This window comes from Ovis canadensis, chromosome 24 (assembly GCF_042477335.2).
Source record: "Ovis canadensis isolate MfBH-ARS-UI-01 breed Bighorn chromosome 24, ARS-UI_OviCan_v2, whole genome shotgun sequence".
Classification (NCBI taxonomy): domain Eukaryota; kingdom Metazoa; phylum Chordata; class Mammalia; order Artiodactyla; family Bovidae; genus Ovis; species Ovis canadensis.
The window spans coordinates 37,754,818-37,777,304 of NC_091268.1; the positions used below are offsets into that span (position 1 = coordinate 37,754,818).

General features: G+C 45.7%; 1 protein-coding gene across 1 annotated transcript in view; it reads left to right on the forward strand.

The window, feature by feature from the left end:
* Nucleotides 1–21,778: 21,778 nt before the first annotated feature.
* SLC5A11 (solute carrier family 5 member 11) overlaps nucleotides 21,779–22,487 on the forward strand; it is a 57,717-nt gene continuing 57,008 nt past the window's right edge. The window contains exons 1-2 of the mRNA XM_069570381.1: nucleotides 21,779–21,873; nucleotides 22,030–22,236. The gene's annotated coding sequence lies outside the window, so the exon portion shown is untranslated. The remainder of the gene's footprint in view (nucleotides 21,874–22,029; nucleotides 22,237–22,487) is intronic.

Genomic DNA, 22,487 nt, shown 5'->3' on the forward strand with positions numbered 1-22,487 from the left:
CCAAAAATTAATTAAATAAATAAATAAGAATGCATTCTGACAGCAGTAGGCCTTTGGACTTGAAATTCATTGTTGATTCTTCCCGAGTGTCTGGCCAGCTAGACTGTGCTATAAATTTTGGATTTGTTGACCTCTATAATTGCATAAGCCAATTGCTTAAATGTCCTGTTGTTTCTGTTTTCCTAGAGAGCCCTAACATAGAATCTTAAATTCCAGAGTGAGACTGTGTTCTCATGACAGAAAGCAGTTGAGCTATTAGACGTAGAACAGTTAGGAGCAGTGACCAGACAAGTTAAAACTGGTTTAAGTGTATGCCTCCAGTGGGTTGCAACTTCTAGAAAAAATTGGTTGTATTTTTGTCTTAATTGATCTACTTTCATTCTAAGAGCATTTGCTTCTTTTTTTTTTAATAACAACTTTATTGAGAGATAATTCACATGCCATAAAATCCAATGGTTTCTAGTATAGTCACAATTGTACAGTCAGGTTTAAAACATTTTATCATTGGCAGTCACCCTCCATCTCCTCTCCATCTGCCAGGCCTGGAAAATCAAAACCACTAACCTTTCTGCCACTATAAATTTGCCTGTTTTGGCCCTTTCATATAAATGATCTTTATCATCCAATATGTGGCCTTCCATGTCTAGCTTAATGTAAATCTCAAGTAGCATACTATTTTCAACATTCATCCATGTTGTTCCATGTGTCAAAATTTCCTTCCTTTTATTTATTTATCTATTCATATTTAATCATGCTACGTGGCATGCAGGATTCCCTGATTGAGGATTGAAACTGTGTCCCCTGCAGAGGAAGCTCTGAGTCCTAACCACTGGACCACTACGAAATCCCCTCCTTCCTTTTTAAAATGGAATAATATACTGACAGTGTGACCCAGACATTTCCCACCTAAGCGTTTACTCAAGAGAAGGGAAGAAGTGTACCTATTCAAAGACTTATGCTGTTGCTCATACCACTTTATTCACAGTTATCCCAAACTGGAAATAAGCTAAATATCCACCAACAGATGAACAGATAAACAAACTGTGATACATCCATACAATGAAATTATCATGAAAAGAATATGTATATGTATATATATATATATATGTATAACTGAGTCATTTTGCTGTATAGCAGAAATTAACAAAACATTGTAAATCAACTATACTTCCGTTTAAAATTTTTAAATTAAAAATCAAAGCAATGAAGCTATCCTAATCACAGTTAAATCCAATAACATGGATGAATCTCAAAATATGATGCTGAGTGAAAACATGCAAAAGAGTGCATGCAACCTAATTCTGTGTCTATAAAATTCTAGAACATGTAAACTAGGCCATAGTGACAAAAACCGTATCAGTATTGTCTGGAGACGGGGTGGGTGCCAGGAACCGCTGGGGGTGGTGGATATCACCCTGTGTCACTGGTTTCACACATGCGCACGCACATGTCAGAACTCATCCCCTGTCTTTAACATAAACGAGAGCAACATATTTTTTTGGATCTGTCTCTCCTAAGACAAAGGAAATAAAAGCAAAAATAAACAAATAGGACTTGGCTTTTGCACAACAAAAGAAATAATCAACAAAATGAAAAGACAACCTAGTAAATGGGAGAAAATATCTGCAAACGATATGACTGACAAGGGGTTGACATCCGAAATATATAAACATCCCATGCCACTCAACATGAGAAGGCAACCTAATCTTAAAAATGGGCAGAAGACATGAATAGACATTTTTGCAAAGAAGACATGCAGATGGCCAGCAAGCACAGGAGAAGATGTGCTCACAAGGTCACCAGCAATGAGAGAAATGCAAATAATCTCAATCACAGAGAGAAAAATTTGTTTATTTTTTGCTTGCCTTGCCTTAAAATGCAAATTTTATTTCATCCCTTATGCTAGCTAAGATATGAAAGCAATCTAAGTGTCCACCAAAAAACTGAGGGAATGGATAAAGATGTGGTGTATACGCAACAGAATACGGTATCCTGTGCTGTGCTGAGGCTCTCAGCTGTGTCCGACCAGGCTTCTCTGCCAACGGGATTTTCCAGGCAAGAAAACTGGAGTGGGTGGCCATGCCCTCCTCCAGGGGATTTTCCCAACCCGGGGATCAAACCCAGGTCTCCCACTTGCAGATGGCTTCTTTACCAGCTGAGCCACCAGGGAAGCCTGCAGTAGAATACTACTCAGCCATAAAAAGAATAGAGTGTTGCCATTTGTAACAACATGGATGAACTTGAGGGCTACTGTGCTTAGTGAAGTCAGTCAGATAGGGAAAGGTAAATACTGTATGATATCTTTTACGAGTGGAATATAAGAAATAAAGCTAGTGAACACAATAAAAAAGAAACAGACTCACAGATCTAGAGAACAAACCAGTGGTTATCAGTGGGGAGAAGGAAGGGGCAAGACAAGGGTAGGGGATTAAGAGATACAGACTACTGATGTGCAAAATAAATAAGCTACAAGGATGTATTACACAGCTCAGGAAACATAGCTAAATTCTCTAACTACAAATGAAGTGTACCCTTTAAAATGGTGAATCACTGTGTTGTTCAACTGAAATTTATATAACATTGTACATTAACTGTACCTCAATTTTAAAAAAAGAAAAAAAGCACCTGGTCCTGAGACTTTCCTGGTGGTCCAGTGGTTACGACTCTGTGGTTCCAGTGCAAGAGGGTGTGGGTCCAATCCCTGGTTGGGCAACTAAGATCCCACATGTCACATGGCTAAAAAAAGAAAAACTTCATCCGTTGGACATTTTTTATAAGTGTGGTTTGTTGTGCCTCAATTATCTAGCCATTTTTTAGGACTCCTTTTGCTAAGTCCTGCATTAGAATGTCAATACTCTTGCAAACAGCCCTTTGCTTGCATGACCATTACAGCAGTTCTAGTGAAGGGTAGCCTTGAAGCCACACAGCCAGACCTCTCGAGAGCACAATCCTCGTTTGCTGTGGGTTTCATAACCCTTTGTTTGAGGTTGCAAGGTCTTTTAGCCACTCGTCTGTAAATACAGAAAATAGCCACCAGGGGGCGTATGGTGATGTCCCTTTTTTCTAGAAGAAGCTTTGCAACATTAAGGTTTTCTGGGATTAGCAGGCCTTCCCACCAGAACACTCTTAAAATCTTAAAAAAAAAAAAAAGGAATCAAAACCAGCCAAATGAAAAACCCTCAGAAACTCTTGTAAAGATCAGTCTTCCATGGACCAGCAATCCCATGCCTAGGATCTGACCTAGAGGGATTCCAGTCTAAGAGAAGACGTTGACCACAATCATCACAGCAGCCTTGCTTGTAATAAAAACTGCAGACGGTGGGACCACCCTTCATTAAGGGTATCAGATCAGTCCTTCTAAAACAATAATGTGTGAGGACTCCCCCGGAGATTCTGTTAAAAGACATCAGGGTCCCTAGGTCTGGGGTGTGGCCAGGTGATGCCCCTGCTTTTGGTTAGAGGACCTCATGTTAGGAGTATTCGCTGGACTAGAGAGACCCCAAAGAGCACCGGTTTCAACCACAGAACCGAGTGGCTGGCTGCTCTGTCGCTGGCTGTCAGGTGTCAGGGCTGCTTGCCCGAGTTTCTCCATCTGCTCAGTGTTTCTCTCATCTGTATGGCCTGAGACAACTCCTTCCCACAGTGAGAACAGGTACAGCGGTGTGCAGAGGACACACCCCTTTTCTTTAAAGGCAGGACCCTCACGTCAGTGCCTCAACCACGCTCACTTCCCACGAGTCAGAGCTTGAGCACACCAATCTGGAGGCTGTGACTTGTACTCTTTATTTGGAATGTCATGTCCTCATCTGCAGCGTGAGCATTCTGTGATTAGTGAAAAAGAGGAAACTGGTTATTGGGCAGAATCAGCAGTATTTGCTCCAAGAAGTGACTGGTTAAATAAACTGTAATTTATCCAGAAGCTGGAATATTCAGCTACTAAGATAATGTGAAATATATGGATAAACCACTACAGAAAGGCATCTCTAACATGGCTAAGAGGTGAAAAAAAAGTACAGTTGCAGAAGATCCTATTAGTATAATCTCATTTTTATTTGAGAGAAAATAAATTCAATGGGTCATGCATGCATTCTGTCTCTACACTGGTTAACTTTAGAAAGAGTGGATATGTTTCCTCAGCAGATTATGTGATGGAAAGGAGTTACAGAAAGAGGACAAAGGACTGTCGCGATTCTCGGGCCACCTGCCCTCTCGTGGAAGGGATCTGGGGCATTTGGTTTCTGAGAGGGGAAGGGTATAGCCACGTGTTTATGAGAGAACCCATCATAAACTATGCCCCAGCCAAGCTTTTTTCACCCAATTTTCATAATGAATCAATGAGCAAGGGGAGTGGATTTGCACTGACTTTCTGTCCAGCACACCCTCCACCTTCTGGAAACACCAATGTTTATTTTCTTTGGGAACCACTCAAGGACAACAGAGACATCACTTTGCCAACAAAGTGACTATGTCAATATAATCAAAGTTGTGATTTTTCCTGTAGTCACGTTTGGATGTGAGAGTTGGACCATAACGAAGGCTGAACACTGAAGAATTGATGCATTCAACTGTGATGCTTGAGAAGACTCTTGAGAGTCTCTTGGACAGCAAGGAGATCAAACCAGTCAATCCTAAAGGAAATTAACCCTGAATATTCCTTGGAAGGACTGATGTGGAAGCTGAAGCTCCGATACTTTTGCCACCTGATGCAAAGAGCTAACTCATTTGAAAAGACCCTGATGCTGGGAAAGACTGAGGGCAAGAGGAGAAGGGGACAGAGGATGAGATGGTTGAATGGTGTCACTGACTCGATGGACATGAGTTTGAGCACACCCTGGGAGATAGTGAAGGACAGGGAAGCCTGGTGTGCCGCAGTTCATGGGGTAGCAAAGAGTTGGACATGACTTAGTGACTTAGCAAGTGAACGCCAAGGACAACAGGGACAAAGCCCTCGCGCTCCGTGGCCCAGGGGATTTGTTCAGATACTGGCATATGAACCAATAAGATTCAGGCCAGAGACTGTTGGTACTGTTGTCAGATTTGCTCGGGAGTCCTTGTCTCCTACTGGACTTGAACCTGAATGGATGGCAGCTGGAGCCTTTTAGGACCATGGTGAAGAAGAACGCTGCTCAAGAGCAAAGACAAAACCAGAAATCACAGCCAGTGAAATAAAGGCCTGATGGCATGATCTGAGACATTGGGTCCTGCCAGACCGGAAGCTTGGTACATTTCATTGTGTGAGCCAATGTTTTTTCTTAAGCTAGTTGGAGTTGAGTTTCTGTTGCTCACACCCAAGAGAGCGTTTAACGATACCGCTCCCCATTGCCTGCAGAAAGAAAAGAAATGCAAAAAACTGTTTTTATTTATTTATTTTATCAGATTGCAGCAGGTTTAATACTGGCCCAAGGTAGGCCCAAGTTGAAACCCCCAGAACCTGCAAAGGTGACCTTGTTTGGAAAATGATCTTTGCACATATATTTTGAAATGAGATCACCCTGGATTTAAAGTGGGGCCTTGTTTGTTTGTTTGTGCTCAGTTATGTCCTACTCTCTGCAACTCCATGGACTGTAGCCCTCCAGGCTTCTCTGTCCGTAGAATTTTCCATGCCAGAATACTGGAGTGGGTTGCCATTTTCTTTTCCCAGGGATCTTCCTTATTCAGGGATCAAACCCACATCTCCTGCCCTGGCAGGCTGATCCTTTACCACTGAGCCACCAGGGAAACCCCAAAGTCCCAGCAGAGAGTGTCATAGGGAATTTGCCCTACAGACAGTTGAAAGGTTTGTGAGTCAGGGTTCTAGCATGAATTAGATGTCACAGTCCAAAGAATTTAACCAAAGATAGTTTCATAAAGAGACAGTTTATTGAGATGTAAGTATGATCAGTGGCACCAACAAGGGTCAGTAAAACACCTGTCATAGAGTCACTGTGGGGAACTGTGATTCCTAGGCTGCAAAGAAGGGGGGAATAATGTTACAGAGCTTCTGCAGAACAGCGGCCATGGAGGAAAAAAGACACTGCCAGGACCACAGGGAGGCGGCAGGAGAGCTGGGGTCGTGGGGGAGGAGAACTGAAAGGAGAGTCTCTCTGCTTCCCTTTCATGTTGAGATGGTCTGTGGTTCCCCATAAGAACCCATTTATAAAAAGACTCTTTGTTTTGCTCTGTTTAAGACTTTTTTTTTCCCATATGAGTTTGTTGTTTTTTTATTTTATTTTTTTAATTTAAATTTATTTATTTTAATTGGAGGCTAATTACTTTACAATATTGTGTTTGTTTTGCCATACATCAGCATGAATCTGCCACGGGTGTACACATGTTCCCAATCCTGAAACCCCCTCCCACCTCCCTCCCTGTACCATCCCTCTGGGTCATCCCAGTGCACCAGCCCCAAGCATCCTGTATCCTGCATCGAACCTACACTGGCGATTCATTTCTTACGTGATATTATACATGTTTCAATGCCATTCTCCCAAATCATCCCACCCTCTCCCTCTCCCACAGAGTCCAAAAGACTGTTCTATACATCTGTGTCTCTTTTCCTGTCTCGCATACAGGGTTATCGTTACCATCTTTCTAAAGTCCATACATATGCATTAGTATACTGTACTGATGTTGTTTTTTTAAATTGAAGTATAGTTGAGTTTGAGCAAGCTCCAGGAGATGGTGAAGGACAGGGAAGCCTGGTCTGCTGCAGTCCATGGGGTTGCAAAGAGTTGGACACGACTGAGAGGCTGAACAACACTATAGGTGATTTGGGCTTCCCCAGTGGCTCAGCGGTAAAGAATCCACCTGCCAATGCAGGAGACTTGGGTTAGATCCCTGGGATCCCCTGGAGAAGGAAATGGCACCCCGCTCCAGTATTCTTGCCTGCAGAATCCCATGGACAGAGGAACCTGGTGGGCTACAGTCCAGGGGGTCCCAAAGAGTCATACATGACTAGCGACTGAGTGCATGCGTGTGCACACACGCACACACACACACACACACACACACACACTGCTATGTTACTTTCAGATCTACAGCAAAGTGATTCAGTTACATATATATACATACACTTTTTCATATTCTTTTCCATTATGGTTTATCGCAGGGTATTGAATACAGTTTCCTGTGCTATACAGTAGGACCTTGCTGTATAAGGACCTATAATCCAGCTAATAAACAGACCCTTCACCTCCGAAAGTTAGCTTGTGCCCCTTTGTAATATCCATCTGTCCTGCCATCCCCTTACCCAGTCAAATGTCCACCTGCTGCCACAGCAGGTCCAGTTACATTTTCTAGAATGTTGCGTAAATGGAATCATCCCATACGTACTCTCTTTCATCTAGCTTCTTCTCCGCAGCATACTATTTTGAGATTTTAAGCATGAAAACATGTACTAAAGAGAAGAATTGAGAGATTGCTTTGTTCACAATCCTATCCTGTTCGTTTCTTCTCTCAATGGCTTTGACAAAGATATAGAAAGATTATATATTTTATTAAAAGTCTCAAAATAACTTTTCTGGGGAAAGGGGACACACCATTCGGCATTCAGGATCTTAGTTCCCTGACCAGGGGTCAAACCCAAGACCCCTGCATTGGGAGCTCAGAGTTTTAACCACTGGGCAACCAGGGGAGTCTCCAAAGTAACCATATTGATGGTCAGATTGGAGGGCTTTTTTGTTTTGTTTTTGCCACACCACATAGCTTGAGGGATTAAAGGATCTTCCCCCAACCAGGGATAGAACCAGTGTCCCCTGCAGTGGAAATGTGTCTGCATGCTAAGTCGCCTCCGTCGTGTCCCGCTCTTTGCAACCCCATGGACTGTAGCCCATCAGATTCCTCTGTCCATGGAATTCTCCAGGCAAGAATACTGGAGTGGGTTGCCATGCCTTCCTTCAGGGGATCTTCCTTACCCTGGGATTGAACCTGCTTATGTCTCCTGCTTTAGCAGGTGATTCTTTACCACTAGCACCATCTGGGAAGCCCCAGAATGGTGGAAAGGTAGAGTCCTAACCACTGGCCTGTCAGGGAATTCCCTTGGAAGGTTTCTCGGAATGACATATCTTTGTTACCAGAGAGTTACCAGACTGCATTCTTTCCACTGACATTTCCCTAACCAGTTGGCTGTATTGTCTTCTGAAAGGGAAAAGTAGGGATGAAAATCTTTCCTCTTGGTGCCCCAAACTCTGGGGATGGGATGCGAACTCATTGAGTGGTGCTGTAGGTTAAGGGGCAGCCAAAGTTTTCTGTAAGAGCCAGATGGTAAATATTTTAGGCTTCGCAGCCCATATGGTCTCTGTCACAAGTACTCAAATCTACCACTGTAGCACAAAAGCAGTCAGAAACAAAATGCAAATAAATGGCATGACTGTGTTCCAATAAAACTTTATTTATAACAACAAGGAAGGGGCCATATTTGGCGGGTGAAACTGAGTAGGCCCCTGTAAAGTTCCTGGATACAAATCCTTTTTATGTCCCCCTTTCATGTTTGTAGGAAATAGGCTTTATTCAGCCTCCTTGACCATCCCTAAGTTCCTGAGGGCAGGTTCAAACAGTTGCTAATCAGAAAAGGGAGGGAATGCAGAAACAAAGGAGGAGCTGTCATGAGACAATAGCCCAGTGTTAAGGCAGGATCTTGGTTCCTCCTTGAGGAACATACAAAACCATGTCTTTGAACTAAGGCTCCCACCCAGGTGGAGGATGGTAACTTTCTACTGAGCACAAGGTCCCTGGAGCACCACCCTGTTACCTCACCACCAACCAATCAGAGCAAAGTCACACACCTCCAACCCAAATTTTGTCTATGGAAACTTTTTGCCCAAACGACTGGGGAGTTCAGATTTTTTGAAACTTGAGCCACTTGTTCTTGGTTGACCCTGCAATAAAGTTTCTCTGCTCCAAACTCCAGCCTTTTGGTTTGCTTGATCTGTGTGTTGAGTTCATAAACTTTTGCTCCTGTAATAACTATTGCTGTGATATCAACAGAAAACTAGTCAATCTGATCACACGGATCACAGCCTTGTCTAACTCAATGAAACTAAGCCATGCCCTGTGGGGCCACCCAAGACGGGCGGGTCATGGTGCAGAGGTCTGACAGAATGTGGTCCATTGGAGAAGGGAATGGCAAACCACTTCAGTATTCTTGCCTTGAGAACCCCATGAACAGTATGAAAAGGCAAAATGATAGGATATTGAAAGAAGAACTCCCCAGGTCAGTAGGTACCCAGTATGCTACTGGAGATGAGAGGAGAAATAACTCCAGAAAGAATGAAGGGATGGAGCCAAAGAAAAACAACACCCAGTTGCAGATGGGACTGGTGATAGAAGCAAGGTCCAATGCTGTAAAGAGCAATATTGCATAGGAACCTGGAATGTCAGGTCCATGAATCAAGGCAAATTAGAAGTGGTCAAACAGGAGATGGCAAGAGTGAATGTCGACATTCTAGGAATCAGCGAACTAAAATGGACTGGAATGGGTGAATTTAACTCAGATGACCATTATATCTACTACCGCGGGCAGGAATCCCTTAGAAAAAATGGAGTAGCCATCATGGTCAACAATAGAGTCCGAAATGCGGTGCTTGGATGCAATCTCAAAAACGACAGAATGATCTCTATTCGTTTCCAAGGCAAACCATTCGATATCACAGTAATCCAAGCCTATGCCCCAACCAGTGGTGCTGAAGAAGCTGAAGTTGAATGGTTCCAATGAATATTCAGGGTTAATTTTCTTTAGGATTGACTGGTTTGATCTCCTGCTGTCCAGAGGACTCTCAACAGTCTTCTCCTGTGATGCCACAGTTGAAGGCATCAATTCTTTGGTGCTCAGCCTTTTTTTCTGTCCAGCTCTCACATCCATACATGACTACTGGAAAAACCATAGCTTTGACTAGCCGGACCTTTGTCAGCAAAGTATGTCTCTGCTTTTTAATATGCTGTCTAGGTCTGTCATAGCTTTTCTTCTAAGGAGTAACAAATTATTAATTAATTAATTAATTAATTAAGATAATTAATTATTATCTTTTAATTTCATGGCTGCAGTCACCATCTGCAGTGATTTTGGAGCCCAAGAAAATAATATGTATCACTGTTTCCATTGTTTCCCCTTCTATTTGCCATGAAGTAATGGGACTGGATGCCATGATCTTAGTTTTTTGAATGTTGAATTTTAAGCCACCTTTTTCACTCTCCTCTTTAATTTTCATCAAGAGGCTCTTTAATTCCTCTTTGCTTTCTGCCATAGGGGTGGTGTCATCTGCATATCTGAGGCTATTGATATTTCTACTGGCAGTCTTGATTCTGGCTTGTGCTTCATCCAGCCCAGCATTTTACATGATGTACTCTGCATATAAATTAAATAAGCAGAGTGACAAAATACAGGTTTGACACACTCCTTTCCTAATTTTGAAACAGTCTGTCATTCCATGTCCGGTACTAACAGTGGCTTCTTGACCTGCATACCTGTTTCTCAGGAGGCAGGTAAGGTGGTCTGGTATTCCTATCTCTTTAAGAATTTCCCCTGATAGCTCAGTTGGTAAAGAATCCACCTGCAATGCAGGAGATCCCAGTTCGATTCCTGGGTTGGGAAGATCCCCTAGAGAAGGGATAGTCTACTCTAGTATTCTTGGGCTTCCCTTGTGATTCAACTGGTAAAGAATCTGCCTGTAATGTGGGAGACCTGGGTTTGATCCCTGGGTTGGGAAGATGCCCTGGAGAAGGGAAAGGCTACCCACTCCAATATTCTGGCTTAGAGAATTCCATGGACTCCAGGGTGTCGAAAAGAGTCAGACACGACTGAGTGACTTTCACTTCACTAAGAATTTCTCACAGTTTGTTTTGATCCACACAGTCAAAAGCTTTGGCAAGTAGATGTTTTTCTGAAATTCTCTTGCTTTTCCTATGATCCAGCGGATGTTGGCAATTTGATCTCTGGTTCCTCTGCCTTTTCTAAATCCCGCATGAACATCTGGAAGTTCTTGGTTCACATACTGCTGAAGCCTGGCTTGAATGATTTTGAGCATTACTTTGCTAGTGTGTGAGATGAGTGCAATTGTGTGGTAGTTTGAGCATTCTTTGGCATTGCCTTTTTGAGATTGGAACGAAAACTGACCTTTTCCAGTCCTGTGGCCACTGCTGAGTTTTCCAAATTTGCTGGCATATTGAGTGCAGCACTTTCACAGCATCGTATTTTAGGATTTGAAATAGCTCAACTGGAATCCCATCACCTTCACTAGTTTTGTTCGTAGTGATGCTCCCTAAGGCCCCCTTGACTTCACACACCAGGATGTCTGGCTCTAGGTGAGTGATCACACCACTGTGGTTATCTGGGTCATGAAGATCTTTTTTGTACAGTTCTTCTGTGTATTCTTGCCACCTCATCTTAATATCTTCTGCTTCTGTTAGGTCCGTACCGTTTCTGTCCTTTATTGTGCCCATTCTTGTGTGAAATAGTCCCTTGGTGTCTCTTATTTTCTTGGAGAGATCTCTAGTCTTTCCCAGTCTATTGTCTTCCTGTTTCTTTGCACTGATTGCTAAGGAAGGCTTTCACTGGCTGACAAAAATGCCTGCTAGATGCAGCAGCCAGATCAAGGTTCAGAACAATCGCAACAGGTGGAAATTTATGAGACACCTCTGCCAGAAATATTGAAAGCAGTCACTAAGATGAGAGCACACATTTATTCAGCCGTTGCAGAAGAAACTTCAACAGTTTACATGGATTATATTGTTGAAGCCTCACCAACTCCCCTGGGTGGGAGGCAATACTATTTCTTCTTGTTTAGCAGATGATGAAGAATCTTTGGAGAGGGACTTGCTCAGATCATACACTGAGTAATGTTTGAAAGCAAAGTCAGATAAAGAAGAGAACTGTGATTGCCAAGGGAGGGGAGGGAGGGAAGGGAGGCAGGGGGGGAAGGGAGGGGGGGAGGTGAGGGGGGGGAGGGGAGGGAGGGGGGAGGGGAGGGAGGGGGGAGGGAAGGAGGGAGGGGGGAGGGGAGGGAGGGGGGAGGGGAGGAGGGAGGGGGGGAGGGGAGGGAGGGGGGAGGGAAGGAGGGAGGAGGGAGGGGAGGGAGGGGGGAGGGAAGGAGGGAGGGGGGAGGGGAGGGAGGGGGGAGGGAAGGAGGGAGGGGGGGAGGGGAGGACTGGGAATTTGGGATGAACAGATGCAAATCATCATTCGTTGTTGTCCAGTTGCTAAGTCGAGTACAACCTTCTTTATGGTCCAACTTTCGCAGCCATACATGACTACTGGCAAAACCACAGCTTTGACTAGACAGACCTGTGTCAGCAAAGTGATGTCTCTGCCTTTTAATACACTGTCTACTATTGTCATAGCTTTTCCAAGGAGCAGACATCTTTTGATTTCCTGGCTGCAGTCACCATCTGCAGTGATTTTGGAGCCCAAGAAAATAAAATCTGCCACTATTTCCACTTTTTCCCCCATCTATTTGCCATGAAATGATGGGATCGGATGCCATGATCTTTGTTTACTCTTATATAGAATGGATAAGCAGCAAGGTCCTACTGTATAGCACAGGGAACTCTTCAATATTCTAGGATAATCTATTGTGGAAAAGGAGATTAAAAAGACTATATATACGTGTGTAATTGAATAACTTTGCTGGACAGCAGAAATTAACATTATAAATCAACTATATGTCAATAAAATAAGTTTAACAACTAAAAATAAAAGCAAATTGAAATGTCTCTGCTGCACCGTCAGAGATTAAGAATGTGTTCTGTGTGTGTTTCCAGCGACAAGGGACGAGAAAAGGCGTGTCCTTCCAGAGCAGGCCCCCGGGATCCTGATTGCAAATCCTAGTGATTATCACAGGCACAAAGTCTTCCAAACGCTTGGTTGCTGATCAATCACCCTGTCCTTCACTATCTCTTGGAGTTTGCTCAGACTCATGTCCGCTGAGTTGATGATGCCATTCATCCAAATGCTTTGCTTTTATGTTTTAGGACAGAAGGCTGTGCTGTTTACAAGCAGAGTCCCCGTGATGACACGGTTTAAGAAATGAAGCCCTTTCAGCTGCATTTCTCAGGCCACAGAGAGTGTCCACTTTGACAACTTCTCTGCCCCGCCAGGGATCCCAGCTGCTGGCCTCCACAGGGGCCTCCAAGACCATCCGATTGTCACCGTCCTGACTGGAGGAAAGGCAGGAAGGAGTCACAGCTCCGGGCAGAGATCTGTCTTAAGCAAGAGAGAGCGAGAGATCGCCTAGATGACATGCCCTCTCAAGCCAGTGGCCACACCCTGACGCACATGTCGTGCAGGAATTGGGAAGGGCAAATTCACTGGCTAGTGTCCACCTCAAATAATTCTTTCACTCAGTCCTTGTTGTTCTTCAGTTGCTAAGTCATGTCTGACTCTTCACGACCCGGTGGACTACAGCACACCAGGCTCTTCTGTCCTCCACTATCTCCTGAAGTTTGCTCAGATTCATGTTCATTGAGTTGAGGATGCTATCTACCCTTAACCCTTATGACAACCCTAACTAAATATTTGACTAATGGAGGACACCCAGGACCAGTGCAGTGAAGTAGAGAGGTGACAGTGATCCACTAATTTAGCAGAACCAGGATATAACCAAACACGGGAAGCAGAGCCCAGGGGCTGAGTACAAGCCTTATGACTGGCCCCAGGCTGGAAGGATGCCAATGACCTTGGGCTGTCACTACAACCAACTCTTGCAACCCAGACTCATGCTGGGGGCAGTGTTGGTCAAGCTGGCTCTCACGGGATGCTGTTCCACTCCAATAATCTCCAAGTGTGTCGAAGTAACACTCCAAACTTCAACCTCGCTGTCACAGATGACCTGCTGTTAAAGTGTTTAGTGATTAAGGAGAATCCTTGTTGATTCATTAACGACCCACGCTATACGCTGACCTGCAAGGTCTCCTGACTTACAAACAACTTTCTCTCAAAGACCCTATGGCCAAGAACAGCCTTCCCAGGTAGGGTTCACTTTGATCAGAACATACCTTTTAATGAACTGTATGGATTTGGGTTTAGACCATTTCCAAGACTCTTCCCAGAGCCACAGGTTCCTATTAAGTTTGTCACAGCACAGCGATTCTCAAACTTTTTGGCCTCAGGATTCTTTCACTTCATTTATGTGGGTTATATTAATAGATAGAGATATTTTACTGAATTAGATGCTTAAATGAAGAAACAATTAAATACATTAATTTTAAAGAACAGTAAGAAACCCATTATATGTCAAATAAGTAATACTTTTATGAAAGACTTTAATGAAAGACTTTTATGAAAGACTGGAATTGTTTTACACATTTGCAAATCTCTTGAATGTCTGGTTGAATAGAAGACAGCTGGATGCTGACATCTGCTTCTGCATTTGGTCTGTTGTAACATCTCAGGTCTTGTAGTTTTCCAGAAACTCCACTAGACATTCATGAAATAATGAGAGAGAAAAGAAAAACAACATCTTAGTACTCTGAAGAATCAACTCAATGGACATGAGTTTGAGCAAACTCAGGGAGAGAGTCAAGGACAGGGAAGCCTGGCATGTGTAGTCCATGGGGTCACCAAAAGCTGGACACAACTTAGCAACTGAACAACAATTATAAAGAATGTGATATGGTTTAGTTTGTTGAGTCTTCCTGGTAAAATGGCTCTGTATTACTATTATGACATCCCCTTTTTCAGATGAGAAAATCTGGGTTCAGAGTGCTTGAGTCATTTACATGAGAACACACAGCTGGCAGCAGCGGAACCAGAAGGAGGTTGGGGTCTGCTTGACCCCATCTCTGGGCTCTTAACCTGCACACTGTCCTGAAGCCACTGTGGGTGAAAGGCCACCCACGTCCCAGATTTATAGGAAACGTAATTCTGGGAGAAATGAACAAACAAAACCAGAGAGAGAGAGAGAATGCAGTGTTTACTGGTTGAAGCCATCATAAAGATTTCTCTTTATATATAGAAGGTTTGAGATTCTCAGTGGCGACTAGACACAAGACAGGTGACTGGGGTTTATGTCTGGGAAGAGGGAAGGAGCCAGCATGGACTGAGCACCTTCTATTGGCCAGTGTTTCTCCGTGGCATCTCATTTCATCTCCTGCCAAGAGAGTGTTGTGAATATTGTTTGCAGCCCGGTCTCACAGTTTCTAAGTTCAAAAATGTATCTCGTTTTATCCCCCACTGGGCTGGCTCACTGCGCTACCCTTGCCTATTGGTCAAGCTTACCTATTTCAGTGTTTTGAAGGTTTGATCTTTTCAGTTGTTACTATAAACAGCAATATTGGAGTATAGCGTGTGAGTAGGTGAGGTATGTTTCTAAAAGACTGTAAAAAATACGGGAAGGAATTATGACCTCACGCGGAGCTCAGCCTGGACTCCAGACTAGCAGGGGATGTGACTTGGGGAAACTGGGTAAGATTGTGGGACCAATATTAACCTGTGGGTCCCTCTCCCCAGACCCCTCCCCTGGCCACCACGCAATGCCCTGACACCTGCACCAGACTCTGTCTACCTGGAAGTAGCATCAGGGGATGACAGAGGTTGAGATGGTCGGATGGCATCATCGACTCAACCGACAGGAGTTTGAGCAAGCTCCAGGAGATGGTGAAGGACAGGGAAGCCTGGCTTGCTACAGTGCACGGGGTCGCAAAGAGTCGGACACGACTGAGCTACTGAACATGACTGACTAAGTCATTGGCTGTTGGCAACTGAATCAAGCCTCAGCCCTTCCCTTCCTACCCCCCACTCCCAGGGGTTGGTCAGAGGGTTGGACTGAAAGTTCCAACCCTCTGAACACCTGGTCAGTTCCCCTTTCAACCAATCTGAGGCCCCCAAATCATCTCATTAACAAAGCAAAAAACACCTCGGAGCATGCTAAGTTGCTTCAGTCATGTCTGACTCTTCGTGAGCCCATGGACTGTAGCTCGCCAGGCTCCTCTGTCCACGGGGTTCTCCAGGTAGGAATATTGGAGTGGGCAGCTATTCCCTTCTCAAGGGGATCTTCCTCTCCTGCATTGCAGGCAGATTCCTTACCATCTGAGCCGCCAGGGAAGCCAGAAACAGAGGTGAAGACCAAATATATGTTTCTTAGTATGAACCACAGTATTACACAGGGTTACCAACTGAACACCATAAATGTATCACCAGATACCCACAGTGACCCCTCTGTGTCTACAGGCGGTTTGTTCCAGGACCCATGGCCACCAAAACTGGAGGACACTCATGCTCCTTATAAAAAAGGCATAGTGCTTTTGTATAAACGACATGTACCACTTCCTCCTGCACACTTTAAATGATCTTTACATTACTTCTACTGCTTCAGTTCAGTTCAGTTCAGTTGCTCAGTCATGTCCGACTCTGCGACCCCATGAATCGCAGCACACCAGGCCTCCCTGTCCATCACCAACTCCCAGAGTCCACCCAAATCCATGTCCATTGAGTCGGTGATGCCATCCAACTATCTCATCCTCTGTCGTCCCCTTTTCCTCCTGCCCCCAGTCCCTCCCAGTATCAGGGCCTTTTCCAATGAGTCAACTCTTCGCATGAGGTGGCCAAAGTACTGGAGTTTCAGCCTCAGCATGAGTCCTTCCAGTGAACACCCATGACTGATCTCCTTTAGGATGGACTGGTTGGATCTCTTTGCAGTCCAAGGGACTCACAGAGTCTTCTCCAACACCACAGTTCAAAAACATCGATTCTTCAGTGCTCAGCTTTCTTCACAGTCCAACTCTCACATCCATACAAGACCACAGGAAAAACTATAGCCTTGACTAGACGGACCTTTGTTGGCAAAGTAATGTCTCTGCTCTTCAATATGCTGTCTAAGTTGGTCATAACTTTCCTTCCAAGGAGTAAGAGTCTTTTAATTTCATGGCTGCAATCACCATCTGCAGTGATTTTGGAGCCCCCAAAAATAAAGTCTGACACTGTTTCCACTGTTTCCCCATCTATTTCCCATGAAGTGATGGGACCAGATGCCATGATCTTAGTTTTCTGAATGTTGAGCTTTAAGCCAACTTTTTCACTCTCCTCTGTCACTTTCATCAAGAGGCTCTTTATTTCTTCTTCGCTTTCTGCCATAAGGACGGTGTCATCTGCATATCTGAGGTTATTGATATCTCTTCTACTGCTTAATACGATGTAAACGGTTTATAAATAGTTGCCAACATGTGACAAGTTCAAATTTTGGTTTTGGGAACTTTTCAGATTTTTTGCCCCTGAATATTTTTGGTCTGCATGCGGTTGAATCCTAGGATACAGAAACTACAGATACAGAAGGATGACTGAACAGCAGTTGTATCTGTTTCTGTTAATTCCAAACTACTCACTCAACCTGATAAAACAGGAGAGTCCATATAAAAATGGAGACTTTGGGATTTCTCTTGCAAAGTCAGGCACTTTGATGACATGGGATCCATTGTCTTACATGGAGACAGTGGACTGGAGCTAAACCCTGGGAGGTAAGATCTGAGTAAAGACCACAGCCTCCACCATCAGAGAAGCAAGAGCTGATTTGCCAAATGCACCATTTGCACCTTCTACCCTGTTTTTTTTAAAAGGTGTAATTTGCATACAATGAAATGCACAAATCTTATTCGGTTCAATGGATTTGAACAGTGGTATATACTCATATAGTTACCACTTAAGATACAGAAATTTTCTTCTCCCCAGAAAGTACTTGGATCTCTTGACTTTATCACCATAGATTCATCTTTCCTGTTCTTGAACTTCACATAAATGGAACCATAAGGTGTGTTTGTGCCTGGCATATTTCTGAGATTCATGCATGGCTTTATGTCATTAGTTTGTCCTACTAAAAACAAATGTGTTTCTCCCCAGAGTATTGTTACCTGAAAACTGAGCTTGCCTCTTGATGGGTGTCGAGCCAGCAACCAAACCAAAGATAGGGAGAAGGAAGGATTTATTATTACTTGCAGCAAGTGGGGAGAACATAAGGATCTTTCCCAAAGCAGTGTTTCCCAGAACAGCAAAATTGGGGAAATTTTTAAGCTCTGGCCACATGTATATTCACGAAGGGACTTAAGCAGAGGAGAATTCAGCATAGAATTGGGGCAAAGGGTGGCAGGGTCCAAGCTTTGTTAATTGATGAAGTCAGGAGGGTCAACAACATCCTTCCACCCTCCCTGGGTGGGGGCCTTAGTGTCTGCAGAATTCAAAGTTCTCTTATTACGTGTATCCCTGGAGGAGGAACAGGACCCTGCCTTATCACTGCACCATTGTTTGACTGCCATTTCCCTGTTCATTTCTTTGTTCCTTCGTTGCTGTTTTCGGTCCCTAAGTCTTGTCCAGCTCTGGGGTCCTGTGGATGCCAGGCTTCCCTGTCCTTTACCATCTCCCTTTGTTCCCATAAAATCATCAATTACTGAGACCTTTATTCAAGGGTGAGCATTATGGCCAAGCTTAGATCACAAAATGGCTTAGACCAAAAAGGGTTCTTTTCTGTCAGGAAAGCCATGCCTGGTACTCTCTCTCCAGTGAATCCCTACCTACCCTCTCTGCTTACAGTAAGAAAGCATCACAATTTGTCCATTTTTCTGTTGATCGACACTGAGCTGTTTTTCCCCTTAGAGGCTATTGTGAGCAAGGCTGCTCTGAACATTTGTGTACAGTCTTTGTGGAACTTATGCTTTCATTTCTCCTGATAAACAACTAAGAGTGGAATTGCTGGGTCATAGGCTTCCCTGGTGGCTCAGATGGTTTTTAAAAGAAAAAAATCTGCCTGCAATGCAGGAGCCTTGGTTTTGGGAGGATCCCCTTGAGAAGAGAATGACAACCTACTCTAGTATTATGGCCTGGAGAATTCCGAGGACAGAGGAGCCTGGTGGGCTACAGTCCATGGGGTCACAAAGAATCAGACAAGACTGAGCAACTGACACTTTCACTACTTTCAGTCAGCCATCCCCACCCCACCTCACCTGTCAGTTCTCTGTAGAGAGACTGTCCAGCTCAGGAGACTCAGTGTGACGTGCAGGCCACTGTTAGCAGAGATTAGTCCTCAGAGGTGGAAAACCACTTCACATGGGACCTGCATTAGGCCTGCAGGAAGGAAAGACCGATGTAAGAGCACTAGTTTCCCATTTCCACCTGGGACCAATTAAGGTGTCAGTTTGGGGATACTGGGCTCAGTATGGCTCAGTGCCAGGGCAATTAAAAAATATATCATGGCTTCCCTCAAGCAAATTACTCAGTGATAAAAGTGGTGGAACGAACTAGAGAAGGGTAGAGATTGGAGAAGGAAATGGCAATCCACTCCAGTATTCTTGCCTGAAGAATCCCATGGACAGAGGAGCCTGGCGGGCTGCAGTCCATGGAGTCGTATAGAGTTGGACACGACAAAGCAACTAGGCAAGAGGGTAGGAATATGCTAACTTCATAAGAAACTTCCAAAAGTTTCCCCAAAGTGGTTACACCACCTTCTCTCCTATTCTTTTTTAAAAAATATTTCTTTGGCTGTGCAAGGTCTTAGTCGGGGCATGTGGGATCTTTAGTGGCGGCATGTGGAATCCAGTTCCCAGACCAGCGATCAAACCAGGGCCCCCTGCGTTGGTGAAATAGTTTGGTGTCATTTCAGAGGAGGGGCTCCTAAGAACTCCGGTACCATAGTTCTTTATGTCTCAGTGTAGAAGAATTGAGAGAGAGGCAAAGTGATAGATAAACAGTGATTTTTCAGAATAGGATGCTTGTGAAGGTTACAAGCGGGCAACTGAGAAATGCTGCTCCTGAGAACTGAGGCTACAGTTTCATAATCAAACGGAAAGTGGGAGGTGGCAGAAGAACTTGTTTGTCTTGCTTCCATCATCAACTCCTCCTTCAGGTTTGAGCTGGTCAGCCCGAGTTGGTCAAGCTAGTTCTACAAATTATTGTGGGTAGTTCAGTGGTAAAGAGTCGTCCTACCAGTGCAGAAGACTCAGGAGATGCTGGTTCAATCCCTGGGTCAAGACGATCCCCTGGAGAAGGAAATAGCAACCCATTCCAGTATGCTTGCATGGAGAATCCCATGGACAGAGGAGCCTGCTGGGTTATATAGTCCATAGGGTCGCAAAGAGTCAGACACAAATGAATGACTAAGCAAGTATACACATGGTCAAAATGTTGTTTTTCAAGTGTGCAGAGAGGTTAGATCCGGGGGTCATAAACTTACTGAGCTTACTGGGCAGTATGTGGGTTTCATGCCACCATTTTTTTTCGGGGGCGGCGGGGGGGCGACATGTCTCATGATCCTGCTGCGTGGTTTTGTTGCTAAGCAAGTCAGCTTGGTTTTGTGGTTGAGCAAACCTGCCCTCTTGAGCGATCATTAACTTACAGGGGTCTCTCATATTTTTTCTACTTACACTCCCCTCGTGGAATTAACTATTAAATCACCTTCTTTGTCCCTTTACACTGTCCCTGTCTTTGAGAGCGCAGAGTCTCAGCCACTGAACCACCAGGGAAACCCCATCTTCTATTCTTTACAGTATCAAACGAGAGCCAAAGAAGCTGGACAATGAGAGAAACTGTAGGAAGCGAGGTTCCAGGGACCAGTGGGCGGCAATCAGCCCTCATAGATAAGTAACCATGAGGCTACAATTGTGGACACCTCATTTTTCCAGAACGATTAGGAGGTCTGGCCCCATTTGGCCTGTGTTCCCCCAGTTGGAGCTGAGCCATGGCTGGGCCATAGCTCTCCCACCCACCACAGTGCCGTCCGGCTCTCTTGCTCATCTGTGTGCTTTGTAGCACTGTGACCGGAGAACGTGCCCATGGCCCCCCAGACATGCCCCTACGAAGCCAGGACTGGACCTCGGGTTGATGGAGCCAGTTCTGCCTTTCTGGTGTTGAGTCTGCGGTCACAGGCTCAGGCTGTCCATTTGCCGGCTGTCTATCCTCCAGTCCCCCTTCTCCGATTCCAGCTGTTCCTCTGTCCATCTTTCCCTCTAGGCAGGCCCCCTGTTCATGCTGATGCCAGTCCAGTTGCTGAGTGTCTGTGTATCCAGGCCGCCTCTGTCCGCTGAGGTTGTTTCTAAGCCACCTCCACAGGCTCTGGAAGAAAACACTCTGGGTTCAAATCCCGGTTCTGCCACTCACAGCTGGTGACCTGGGCAAGCCACTCACCCATCTCTACCTCTGTCTTCTCATCAGTAAAATGGACATAATACTATCAGTCCAGGAGGCTTGTTGGAAAGACCAAGTGAGCAGAGATGTGGAAGAATTTAGAATGGAGCCTGGAGCACGTTGATTCTCACCATGCTTTCCGAACTGCTTTGAGCCAGAGGCTGCCCCCACCCAGGGCCAAGGTCAAGAGAAGGAGGCTGGAGGTGGCCTCTGTGGTGGAGGAGGGGGGTGGGCGGCCAGCACCCTGCTCTAGCCAGTGGCTGTCCTGCGGCTGTGTGGAATGGCCAGATCTTCAGATTGTTATAGTAAACTGGGAAATCCAGAGTCATCCAATCTCTTGTTTTGCAAACGCTAGTAACTATCTTTTTCTTTAAAAAAAAAAATTTTTTTTTGGAATGCTCTGAGCATCCAGTGCAAGCTTTCCGCGGTCCCCTACTGCCTGTCCTGGTCTTGTGGGCCCCTGGCCACCGTCTCAGTCACTCCTGACAACTCCTCTGGGCTCCAGGCGTCTGCCTTTGTCCTGCCTCGGTCTGGAGAGCGCAGGGCAAAGGAATCGAACAAAGGTGGTCACTGTTACTGGTGCTGCCCCAGCGGTGGGGCCTCCGCGAGTGCCCTCCTGGGACTGTCCCTCTGTCCCCTGCGTCCCCTGCCAGCCTCTCCCCTCCCCCGCCTCCAGCTCGTCCCAAGCCCGCCTGTCCCCAGCGCGGAGGCGGGCCAGTGGCAGAGTGGGCAAGCGGGGCAGGACGCGCCCGGGGCGGCACCCGCTGCCCGCCCCCTCGTTGCCATGGGCCCCCCACCAGGTGAGGAGGTGGGGCCATGTGGGCGGGGCTCAGGTCAGCCCATCTTCCCCTCCGGGGCCTGCTCAGAGTTCAAGTTCAAGTTCAGGGTTGGGGCTGGCCCGGGGCCTCTCCTACCGCCCTAGGGGAGATCACTGACGCTTCCTCTAACCCCTGCAGTAAGCCCAGGCTGGAATTTGGAGTTTGACCTTCGAGGAGCCTCTCTCAGCAGGCGGGGCCGGAGGGAAGGCCACCGCTGTCCTTTCAAACTCTGGCTGCGAGGGAAAAGGAGCCCAGAAGTTTCGCCCCCCTCACGGCCAGCTCTGTCTCCTTCCGCCTCAGACGCCGCCGGTACCCAGAGCAGGTGGGCCCTGCACCCAGAGACAGGTAAGATATCGTCTGCCACCCCCGCAGCCCCCAAACTGATACCCATTCTGCACACGGGGGTGGGGGTCAGGTACTCCGGGGACCGGAGGCAGCACTGGCCAAAGACAGGGTGAGGGGCGCAGAGCTCCTCTCCTGGGAGGGGGCGGTCCTGCCCCACGCACACGGACGGAGGCAGCCCGAGCACCAGGCCGTGCCGGGGTCCCAGACCCTCCACTTACCCGGTTTCAGGCTTCTGGGGTGAGCATTTCTCC